Genomic DNA, 12,510 nt, shown 5'->3' on the forward strand with positions numbered 1-12,510 from the left:
AAATCCAGCCCCAGCTGCTAACAGCCTGCTTCCTGAATGTCTCAGACTTGCTGCTCATGCCATTGCCCACCCTGTATCCATACTGATAAATCTAGCCATCAAGGAGGGACACATCTCCTCTGTCTGGAAAACAAATCCCACATTATTCCTCTTCACAAGGAGGTGACCCTCAATGACCTCTCCAATTCACCCATAGCTATCCTATCACCCCTATCCAAAATACTAGATAAATGCATATATTCTCAACTTCTATCACATCTCCTAAATAACAACCTGCTTTCCACCACTCAACACAGTCTCCATCCTCGATACGGCACCACTAGCACACTACTTAATTTTACTGAAGCCATTCATAATAACAGGAATAGTGGTGACCTGGTCTTCTCCCTCTTTCCAGACATGTCTAAAGCATGTGGCACAGTTTCACACTAGTATCTGCTGCATGAACTACCTTCCCTAAGACTCTCCCATTCATCCCTCAGCTGGTTCTACAGCTCTGTCACCAACAGACAACAAGCTGTTAAATGGTAACATGATTGCTCCCCTTTCCACCTAAGTCCCTGTGAGTGTACCTCGGGGATATATTCTAGACCATATACTATTCAATATTTTCACAAATAACCTTAACAAAGCCACCATAGACGCCACCTTGGTCTAATATGCAGATGATGTCAAGTTAATATGCTCAAAACCAAATCTCCTGCTACTTCTTAAATTCACACAAGACTCCTTCTCCTTTATTAAGTCCTGACTTCTGACTATCAAAAAAATCTATGCTATTTACTCCTAAATCTCAGGCAACAGAGAAACTATCATTCAATATCATATCTGAGAATAACATCTTATAGAAGCAGTATCCAACACTAAGCTCCTTGGTTTTATAATTAACAACTTAAAATTTTATGACCACATAATCTAAACCATCAAAGACTGGGTTTCCTCTATTTAACCAAACCTTTTCTAACAAGACTCCGTTAGGAAATTGTTAGCATCATCTTGTCTTCTCTGCTTCCCTGCCCTATCTATGCATCAACCATCCCGTCTAATCTTCACTCTACCTTACGTAATAAACTAGAAATCTACCACAATAAAAAAAGCTAAGTTTGCATCCAGCCTACCAAATCATACCCAGCACTACTTAGCACTAAAACACTTAAACTGACTCAGACTATGAAATTACCTCACCTACACCCAACTACTTGTTGCCATTAAGATAACATACAAACCCAACAGATGTCCTTCTCTAAATGGTGTACTGAGAGGTCTATGCTTATATAAAATGTCTCCTGGCCACTACCAAATTTCAAAATAGTGCAGATCACTCACTGTCTCTGACTATGTTACAAAACACTGGAACTCCATTCCAGTCACAATACAATAATACCAGAATCTTTAAGCACAACCTAAAACAATACCTACTTTTATCATGGATATGCTCCTGCTCCCATCCCAGCTAATTTCACACATCCTAGATTTTTCACCCTTTCTCTATCTTTTAGGTCTCCTTTCTCTGAACTGTCCAATCACCTCAGTCACCCAGCATTGTTATCCCCCTTCCCCTCTCTAATCACCCTCTCATTTCACCTCAACCTCTATACTTTCTCTCTATTCCTACTAAATCATGTCTTTCTGTCATGCTTACCCAACACAAATTCCACTGGCCACTGGTCAGACTTTTGTGTTACTTACACACTTTGTTCGACCTGCTATCCAATGTCTCATTCCCTCTAATTCTGTCTTGCATTTGCACCTGTTATCCCATATCTGTTGCCCTTTCTCCAGCAATTAGTATTGCAAATATCTGACCACTGTGTACTACAAAAAAAACCTGATGAATATACTGAAATATTATTTCTCTATTTAGTAGCTAAGATTTATTTATTTATTTATTTATTTTATATTTGTTGACTGGGTTTGTCTGACTGAGCTAAGTAGCCCTTTTTCAATGGAGGCCCAGGGATAAAAGCTCCACATGTTCTACAGATTATAATTTACAAAATTAAGAAAACAAACAGCAACTGGTTTACAAAAGATATTCAAAGCAACATACACATAAAAACAAGGATTTACTACAGTAAACTAATCATTATGTCTGTTGTTTATAATTTAAGAAGAGAAACAGAGGTGCACACAAATACACACACACACACACACACACACACACACACACACACACACACACACGCACACACACACACACACACACACACACACAAACACACACACAAACACACTTTAAATAAGTTTAAATTGGTTTACTTCAATCCTAAGTATTTTAAATTGCATGTTTTATATATGTGAAATGTTTATTGTTAATTCTATCAAGCTGATGTTTATCAATTGCTGTAAATTTGTTGTTGTATATTGTATGGTTTGTGGAGCTTTTCTCCCTGGACCTCTGCTGAAAATAAATAAATAAACAAATCAATAAATAAATGTGCCATGCAGGACAGGTGGTCTCTGTGAAGTACTGTGGCACTGCACACTGATGCATATGGCCTGAAGACCCAGCAGGATGTCAGACCAATGGCACACCCATAGTAATACTAAACTGTGCTATACACAGACACAGTATTATTACAATCACTGCATGGACCAACATCATGTAAAGACAATCACTGTATGAACCAGCATAATTTAACAATACACTGATGAAGGGTTTTTTGACCTGAAAGCTTTGCTCTTAATAAAGTGTTTTGCGTTATCCAGTCTTCTTGCTTTTTCTATAATTTAGCAATGTCCTCATTGCTGTGTCTGCACTGAGCATACTGCAAGGTAAAGTCAAGAATACCAAAACATCTGAAACATACATGTGTGGGATGTGAACATGTCACTCTACTAGGTAGCAAAGAGGCAGAGACAACAGGCCTGCTTCACCTATATACTTCATTACATTGATATGACAACAATGGTGGCTGTCCATAAAAGGACAGAAAATGACACACAGACCATGTGTGGCAGATAAATGGGTAAGATGACACATAAACAATACTTATTCCTGAGGGGGGACCTTCCTGGTGAACAATACCAATCATTTTAAGTCAGTAAGTACAGAGGTAAAGGCCTGGTGGTAGTTACACCCAGTCCTCTGGGAATATCTGTAGCATGGGTGGCCATGATGTGTTGGGTTATGCGTGGTTAAACTCTCCATGACACTGATGAGGACACGTTGTCATAGCCTGGCTCTGATGACCGATGTGCTGTCCTGGCTTAGAGTAGCTGTGCTAGCTTGCTGTTATATAGAGACAAGATGCAATCAGTATGGCAAAATTTCAATACACCCAGTTTACAATGTGCAACTTGGATCTATGGATGGGAAGCAGAAAACTTACCCCAGAACTGCCCCCTCTGCTACTAATAGGCAGAGGTCACTCCTAAATGGTTTATCCCATATGGGGGTTCTCTCAAATTATCTATGGCATGATCCCAATTATTCTCATTAGGGGAAATATATAATTATTGACCATGGGATGGGTACAGTCAATCTCTAATCAGGAAGTCTGGACAGTAAAGGCAGAGCAGATGAAGAAGCTAGAGGTGATGGAAATGAAGTGCCTGAGAAGAGTGGTAGGATGTACACTGTGAGACAGATGAAGAACTGAGGACATAAGAGCAGAAGCCAAAGTAGCTCCAATTACAGGAAAGATCAAACAGAACACACTACAGTGGTATGGACATATGTACAGAAAAGCAGAAGACAATCTGGTGAAGAAGATCTGTGGCAGACAGGAAGAAGGTAAGAGGAAACAAGGATGCCCAGCAAAGAGGTGGATGGATTGTGTGAATAAAGATCTGCAAGAGTTAGGCATAAGTGTTGAAGAAGCAGGAGTGTGGCATTGAACTGAGAGAGATGGCAACAGTTAACACAAAACCCCAAATCCATGTAGAAAATGGGAAAAAAGGGGGCTGATGATGTATGTATATATATATATATATATATATATATATATATATATATATATATATATATATATATATATATATTTATATGAATCACCTTCATATAACCAAAATGCCATTTACCCAACTTTCAGAAGATCTAGCAGAGAACATTAACAGTACAAAACACTGACTGCTCAGAACACCGACGGGTAACTAACGGTAAGTAACCCATTGGCCAAACCGACAAACACACTAAAACGGAAACAAAGAAAACACACCCACATGGGTGGCTTTGCCCCCTCAACTAAATATACCAACTACGAAATCGCACTACTGTGGAGGTAAGGGACAAAGGTCAATATGCTGGCCAAGCAGTTACTTACTGTTAGTTACCTGTTGGTGTTCCGAGTGGTCGATGTTTTGTACTCTCGGTGTTCTCAGCTCGATCATCTGAAAGTCAGGTAAGTGGCATTTCGGTTATTTGATGGGGACCCATAGATATATATATATATATATATATATATTATGTGTGTGTGTGTGTGTGTGTGTGAGCTGCCCTTATAATAGCACTGTGCTATTCCTTACAGTGTTACACATGACTTGTTATTCACACATGGGTGAGTCAGAGAGTAATGGCCTCTTTATGTATGACCCTTGCTGACAGGCTGGCCATTGCAATGTTGTCAGCTTCAAATGTTGAGGTTACAGCAGAAGCAGAATGGCTTCACTGTCCCTGAGAACAAGGCCCTTCTAAAGGCCCTGTATATACAAACAGGAGGATGGTGGGACATTTTGGTGAGAGGCTTTAGTGCCATCATCTGTGGGAGGATACTGAGTGCTGTGCCAGTACTGTTGGGACCATGAAAGGAGTGTGCAGGTTTGCTGATGCCAAGGTTGCAGACAGGGTAGACCATGGCACCTGGAGTGCATTGTGAATGGACCAACAGAGAAATTCCACAGGTGGTGTACCTCCACCGACATCACTTGCAAAATGTAAGAAAGCATGTTATAGCATGCTCAAGCTTTGCTGCATATGGCATGTTTAGCTACATACTGCCATTCCTTCTCTGTGCTCTTTTCCATACTTGTCATACACAAACAGAGAATTCTGACCAAGTTTCCTAGTAAAAATGCTGCTAGTGCTATGTCCCCTAGCCACAATGACTGCATCCATGTATGATTGTCATGTGTTTTCTTCATGTTGTCCGTGTGTTTCTTATTGTTGTAACATAATGATAATAATAATCCTATTTGTTAACCAGATAGGCCTATTGGACACACAGTCCCTTTTCAGGGGTGACCTGGGAGCAATATTTTGTTGAGTGACTTGCTCAAGGTCACACAGTAAACAAGCAAGGGCTGAGGGAATCAAATCCTGCACCACAGGAACTGCAGCTCGCAACCTTAACCTCTGCACCAACTGTCAAATTGATATGTACAGGTAGCTTATTTGTCTACAGTACCATCTTGTCCATCCCAGCTGTAACTAGATCAGCTACCACACTAGGCAGTTTACCAGAGTGGTGGTCCTCAGTCCAAAATTAAGGACTGAAAAGAAAATAGGTTTTAACTTTCTGCAAATGTAGCAAGTTCTTTGTTTCACTTATTAAGTTACTAGCATGATAACCTCCTAGCTAAAAAGTAAAAGCAGTATCAACATTTATTTAGGAAAAAGCAATATCACACACAGCTTCTTAACTTAATGGCATTACTGCACTCATGACCTATTAGCAACTACTAGTCATGCACCCTAATAAGGTTTGCCAGAGCCAGCTGCCACATTTACCACACCTCAGCTGCCACTCTGCTGTTCATCCTGATATTGCTGCCAGTGGTGGCCACTGCTGTGTTTTGCCTTAATAGCTGCTCATTCACTTGGCCAGTCCATGGCCATGCTGTCACTGTGATATTATTCCACTGTCCACCTCCCACAGTCTATGTCACCAGATGCTCTGCCTTTCCCTGCATTCTGTGTTTGTTGAATGCCTATGCATTGTATATCACAACTTGTATTATCCCATTGATGTCTGCGCCTTGCTGCCATAGCCATTCTGCCTACATATTCTCCAAACACAGGTACATAAGCATGGTTGGCCTTTACCACCTTGCCTTTTGATAGGCATATATGGTTATTGTCATTCATATTGGGTGACCTCACTTTGCAGTTGTCTGTCATGCAACACTGCAAGAACATTCAGTCAGAGACTACTGCAGGCCTTACCCATACACATACCCTACCATTATTGTATGGCTGCCTGCTTTGTCTCCTGTCTGTCTGTATGTCCTACCTCTAATGCTCTGTGCTTGTCTGCTGTATACCCTGTACAGGTATCTTGCTGCATACTATAAAGGTCTGTATGATGGTACTAAATACAGGTCAGAAAGACACATATACACAAAACATATATATATTTATATATATGTGCCTGCTATATGCTGTTATGGACAATGACTATGCCTGGCTAGCCATCACATGTCGCTTGTCTTCATATGTACATATTATTTGTCATGGTTTGTAACTGTGAACCATACTTTGCCAGGTTGCCTTTAGTCTGCCTGCAGTGCCCATGTCATGTTGCTACATTAGCTGTGTCCTTCTGATCTGTTGGTGGTGTCTGTGGTTGTTTTCATTCAGTTGTCTGGGGTTCAGTGCTTAGCTTTTTAAATATGGTGCAACACTGAACACACGGTGATCATCTGCACAACTTTTTCTGTGCATCCCTGAAAGTATTCAGACATCTAAACTGGGCATTCATCAAGCCAAACATTATCTCAATATCATTTCTTGTCACAGTGCGTGTTCTATTGTATGTGTCCTCATCAGGCATGGATGGATTCCTAATGGGTGTCATCAACCACAGATTAAGTAGATAACACCTGTCGCCTGTTTGTAGAAACCATTAGTCATGTAGTGCAGGTTACAGTGTCTCATAGCTACACATACACATTTTATATACCTGTATACATACAAAGTGTCCTTCTAGATTAATGCCTTCCACAAAATTTTCCATACTGTTCATGCAGCTCTTTGTTCCCACCTTATGAAGCCCACTTACCCATTGTGCCATTAGTACTGTCCTTCCATACAAAGGCATTATCTACACTGCTGGGGTTTACTGCAATGAGGTTTATAACACAACCTGATAGCAGAAAGATGTCCACCCTTTCCAGTTATAGAAATGTTGACCTTCTGCAGCAGAGGGCATTTTTATTGGCAAATAAGTGCAATCTATTGCACCAAGGATATGAAGGAGATTAGCTGTAACAGAGAAATATCCAATAGTAGTTTGTCATTCTTGTGGTGCTCTTGCAAAACATATATAGTCCTGGGCTTTGAAGCACTTATCTGAAAAAGTATTTTCCAGAATACAACATGCAGCTGTGTAGGACACCTCTACAGTATCTCTCATGTGCCAGTAGAATGTTCCAGAAGCCAGTATACTGAGACATAGGCTTACCTTGATTTCTAGGTGTTCAGGGTTATCATGCAGACTACATATTGACATGTGAGATAAACACATTCCACAGACAATCTGCAGGTATCTATCCATGATTTCTCGATCTGAGAACTGGCATAACTGAAGTCTCACCCACTGCCATGCCGGGCATCTCCCCAGCATTGGTTGCATCTGCAGGTCATTCCCTGCCATCACCTGGAATACTCCTGCCTACTGGACTGCTGCTGCAGTGAAGTACATTACTCTTGACATTCCACAAATGTATTTGTTTATTTGTTAGTGAGTCATTGACATACTCCAACTTCTGAAGTTCAATGTTTTGTGCCTTCCATCAACTGCTTTTGATGACCTTTACTGACATACTGATTACATCTTGTCTTGCATAATCAGGCAAAGTTGTGGATGTGTTTCTGTTTTACTAAGCAACTTCAGATTAGCATACATGCCTATGTGCTTTTCTGGAATCAACTGTGCTGTCCATTTGGCAGAACTCATGTTTGGCTTCCTTTGCTGTTCACAGCTGTCGTTTGGAAGTTTGGAATGGCCCATAATTTTGAGTTTGTATATAACACTGATTAGGCCAGTTACAGAGCACAATGCATCTTTTGTTCTCACCTAATGAAACCGGCTTATCCACTGTACTATTAGAAAATGTTTAGTTTCTCAGTGATTCTATGAAACTTTCAGTGCATTCAGAATCTTATACACTGCTGAGTGGTTGCCTGTTTCTGGTGTTCAAGGCACTACTGGACCCATCTTTTTAAAAATATACTAGTCAAGCCAACAACATGAAAGAAACTAATAAATAACATGCATGAAAGAGAAAAGAACAAACATTATTTCCCCAGAGCCTCTGTAAAAAGCCTTCAAAGGGGATTAAACAGAACATCACAAATGTCCCACTTTAAATAATCTGTTTAATCCCCTTAGAATGTGTTTTGCCAAGATGCAGGGGAAATAAAGTTTGTTCTGTTCCCATTCGCATGTGTTATTTACCCATGTTTTAAAACACTGTATCCGGAAGATCTAAAATGAAATACGATGACAAACCACTAAAAGAGGTCTCTGTATATTGCATAGGATGTATATAAATTATGAAACAAGCAGCGTGTTAAAAAATAAATTATTTTACAAATGTAAGAAATATAAATGGTGCCATAGAAACTTTTAGAAGACCATGAAACCTGAGTACTCAAGTCCATGATGCTATGACCTGTGTCTCTGGCTACACTTTAACCATAACTATAATCCTAAGCAAGTCCGTTTTTTGTGTGTGTGTGTGTGTGTGTGTGTGTGTGTGTGTGTGTGTGTGTGTGTGTGTGTGTGTGTGTTTGATTGGATTGGGTTTAATAGGTACAAGCATGTAATTCACCGAAAATGCTGAGGATTCAAGGTGTAGTCATCTGGAATGAGGTTATATGTTGACAAATAAACAACCTGCACATAATTATATTTTTTGAAATAAAAATAGATTAGATGACCAATGTGATTTTTTTATGTAGCATCAGAGTTTATTTCTGTGGAAATTTTAAGGGATCAAAACATGCTGAATGATAAAATCCAACTTATTTGTAGTCTGTGTGTCTTTAATTAGATGGAATTCTATTACAATGACATTATATTATGAACATATTTCACAAACAAGCAGCTGCTATTATATTAGAACTTAGCTTGGGTTTTAATCCTGCTCTCTTCCTTAAATAATAGCAGATGTAATTTCCGTGGGACTTTGAATGACTTGTAGCTTTAATGTATATGTTGATATTATAGCTCCTTACAATTTTATTCATCCCATGTACCACACCTTTTCCTGGGTAACAGATTTTTTTTGAGCAAGCATTTGTTCCTTTAATTCGTCCAGTGCCTCCTTTAACTTTTCAGATATAGCTTTTCACTTTAAAGTGTACCTCATTTAGAATTTTTCACTTTGCTTTTCAGTTTACCCTTTTTTTTGCTCCATATGAAAACTTCTGTGACCCTTGCTTAGAAAGGGGTTATGCGGCATTGTGCTGGCATGAGAGGCAACATTTCCAGTGTGTTGTAAATTATGTGCTAGTGACAGTGTTTCAGCAGCCATAATCTTGTCAGATAGCAGGGATTTGTATATATGCAGTGGCATCAGAGCGGAACATGCACAGTCCCATATGGATCTGTTGCTGCGTTAGCAGCAGTCCTGTCACATGCACTACATGTAACAAAGAGTTAACCAAACGCTTGACTCATTTATGCAGGAAAGGAAAGCTAAATCCTTCTCGTTCAGTATTTTCTCAATCAGTCACAACTATCAAAAGCAATCCAATGAGAGCACTGCTGGGCCAGCTTGTTCATTGATTCTTCAACATTCTTTGGGCTGTCAGGTGTAATTATGCCTTTACATATTTCTTAACTAACTTTTAAATATACTACAGATCAGTGCACCACGTGTAATTTTGTGTCAGCACAATTCTAATGAAATGATCTGCATCATCTATTAAAAATATCTGTCCTCTATTTGAGAACTAATTCACTGCTCGGACACCATATTATATGTAGGATTTTATGATCAAAGTTAATTATTATTAAGAAACATGCCTGCGGAATAAAGAAAACAATCATTGTACCCATTCTAAATCCAACATCACCCACAACAGCAAGTTTGGCTATAGCTATTAAAACTAGGAGCTATGAATGGCATGTGCTCAACTCCACTAAACAGAAAAAATCAAATACATATATCAACAGGGTCAACAACAAACCTCCAGGCTTCCCAAAGGTAGGCATACCAAACATACAACAAAGAAATTCATAAAATTTTTTAAAAATACTTTATACTCACTGCTGGAACACCAAGTATCCATAACTGTGCTCAAGTAAAAAGTAGAATATATGTAAACACTTCTGACTCCTAAAATTAAACAACAAAAATAAAATAAAAAGAAACTGCATTGAGACTAGTGCACTTTACAAACATTGACACATACATGTCCCACACCTTTGTAGAACATTACTTAGCTATCCTTAGGCAAGAACCGACTACAAGAACAAGTTCCAATATACAATACCATTATTAAAAGAAAAAGCAGTTTCTTTTTTTAATAATGACATGTTATAATAGTAATAGGTCACTCATGTGCGTGGGTAGTGGTGGACTTACCAGTGGCTAACTTTGCTTGTTGACTTGGGCCTCACCCTGATGGTCAGATCACACCAACCATGGATAAATGTGACATTGCTCACACCCAGTCATGCATAACTGCTAAAGCACATTCAGAGTTCCATGCATTACAAACACCTCAGATTACTTGGATAAACTTTACTTCACTGTAAGAATATATATTTAGGGAGATTCATTCCAGGAATCCCTGGTAACCCCCTACAAAAGAACCCTTTTAAGAAAGCAGTGTAAAGTGGCTGATATATTTGCTTCACCTGCAATGAACAAACAGCCTACACAGCATTTCCTCTATTACTGGTGAAATTGACACCACTATGACTTCTAAGCCAAAGGCTTTGTATTGCATGCTATAGATTTTGCTTGTTAAGGTGTTGCCACATTAGGCTTCGTGCTATCAGCTGTTATGCATTATCTCTTACCTTGTCATACCAAAAGTGTAATTAGTGAATAGGTAATTTTAGCATGCTGAGCTTTCTATAATGAGCCATTTTTTTCTATATCTGCTACTGTCACGGTAATTCCTTTTGACATTCAGAACTGCAAACCACAAACTGAAGCATGCATATAACTCAGAGTGCAAGTCCAGTATTGTCAGGGTTACATAGTTTCACAGAAAATACTGTACAATATGCTTTAGTGCCACCTACTGTTGTAAGAAGAAACTGAAATACAAAAATGCTTATAAACACATACACATGCACGCACACACGCGGACACACACACACACACACACACACGCACGCACGCACGCACACACACATGCACATGCACAAACACAGTCTAAATGTTATGTCATTGAGGAACATCATGTAGGGCACTAGACAGTAGAAGTTTGTCCAGCTAAGTATCAGACTAAATTTCAGAACATGCATCCTTCTCAGAATTAACAGATTTCAGCATAAAATAAACACTTTTCAATGTGCATGCATTTCTAACTTACAATGCCATCACACCTCCTTTTCTTTCAGCCTGAAGATTATTGTTCCAGTATATCTCTACTGATCTTTTTGAACATATATGATATACACTCTATAATAAAGAAGTGTATTTTTCCCAAGGAGCACAGTATGACATATCAGAAACAAATATGAAAGCAACTAAGACTGATTCCACCAAGTTCTGCATGTCTGCTTCTATAGCAATTGGATAAACTGTAGATATTATTTAGCAGCTAATTGTCCTCATTCTCTTTCTCTCTAGCTCTCTCTCTCTCTCTCTCTATATATATATATATATAAAATAAGTAGATAGATAAAGATACATAAATTACTATATAGAGTGTTTTTAATTTTTCTTTTGAAGAAACTCCTCAAGATTTTATCTGAATCATTGACTTGCATTACAGTTTTTACCCTATGCCTCTTCTTTGAGTGATACAAATTCATCCACCACCCCCTCTATGAAATAATACATCATTTTGTCTTGCTGTAGTTATCCAGTTTGTAACTTCAGTTATGCCCTTTGTTTCTTATACATTTCAATGTAAATGATGAGCCACATGTCTGTTTTTCCTCAAAAGCATAACTTTAATTCATATCAATACTCTTTCCTACTAAATATGCATGTTAACAATATGAAGCTCTTACAGTTTCTGTCTCAGTCTCTTCCTCATTATGTGTCTGTGGTACAGTCAGTGAAATGATACAGCATGATGAGCAGAGACTGGACACTTGCAAATATACTGCTTGCATACACAGCTTTTAACACTTAGATCACATTCTGAAGTACACAAAGAAACAACTTAGATTTACAGTGAGAGGCAAACCATTTTCTAGGGAGGTTCCCTTTTGTTCATACCCTGGTTGGGTAAACATCATTGGTTGGCACCCCTTGGTCTCCTAGTGTATAGTCTAAAGATACTATGAGGTAAGTAGAAATAGTAAGGTAGAAATACTGTGCAAAGTGAACAAATGTCCAATTCTTTAGAACAAATGACTAACAGCTGAATTTCAGGTTCACTGGTTTCAGGAAATGCCAATGAAATTCCAAGCACAGAAAGTGAGATCCTCATTAGTA

The sequence above is a fragment of the Protopterus annectens genome, chromosome 3.part1 (assembly GCF_019279795.1).
Source record: "Protopterus annectens isolate FY-2018-M chromosome 3.part1, PAN1.0, whole genome shotgun sequence".
In the NCBI taxonomy this organism is placed as follows: Eukaryota; Metazoa; Chordata; order Ceratodontiformes; family Protopteridae; genus Protopterus; species Protopterus annectens.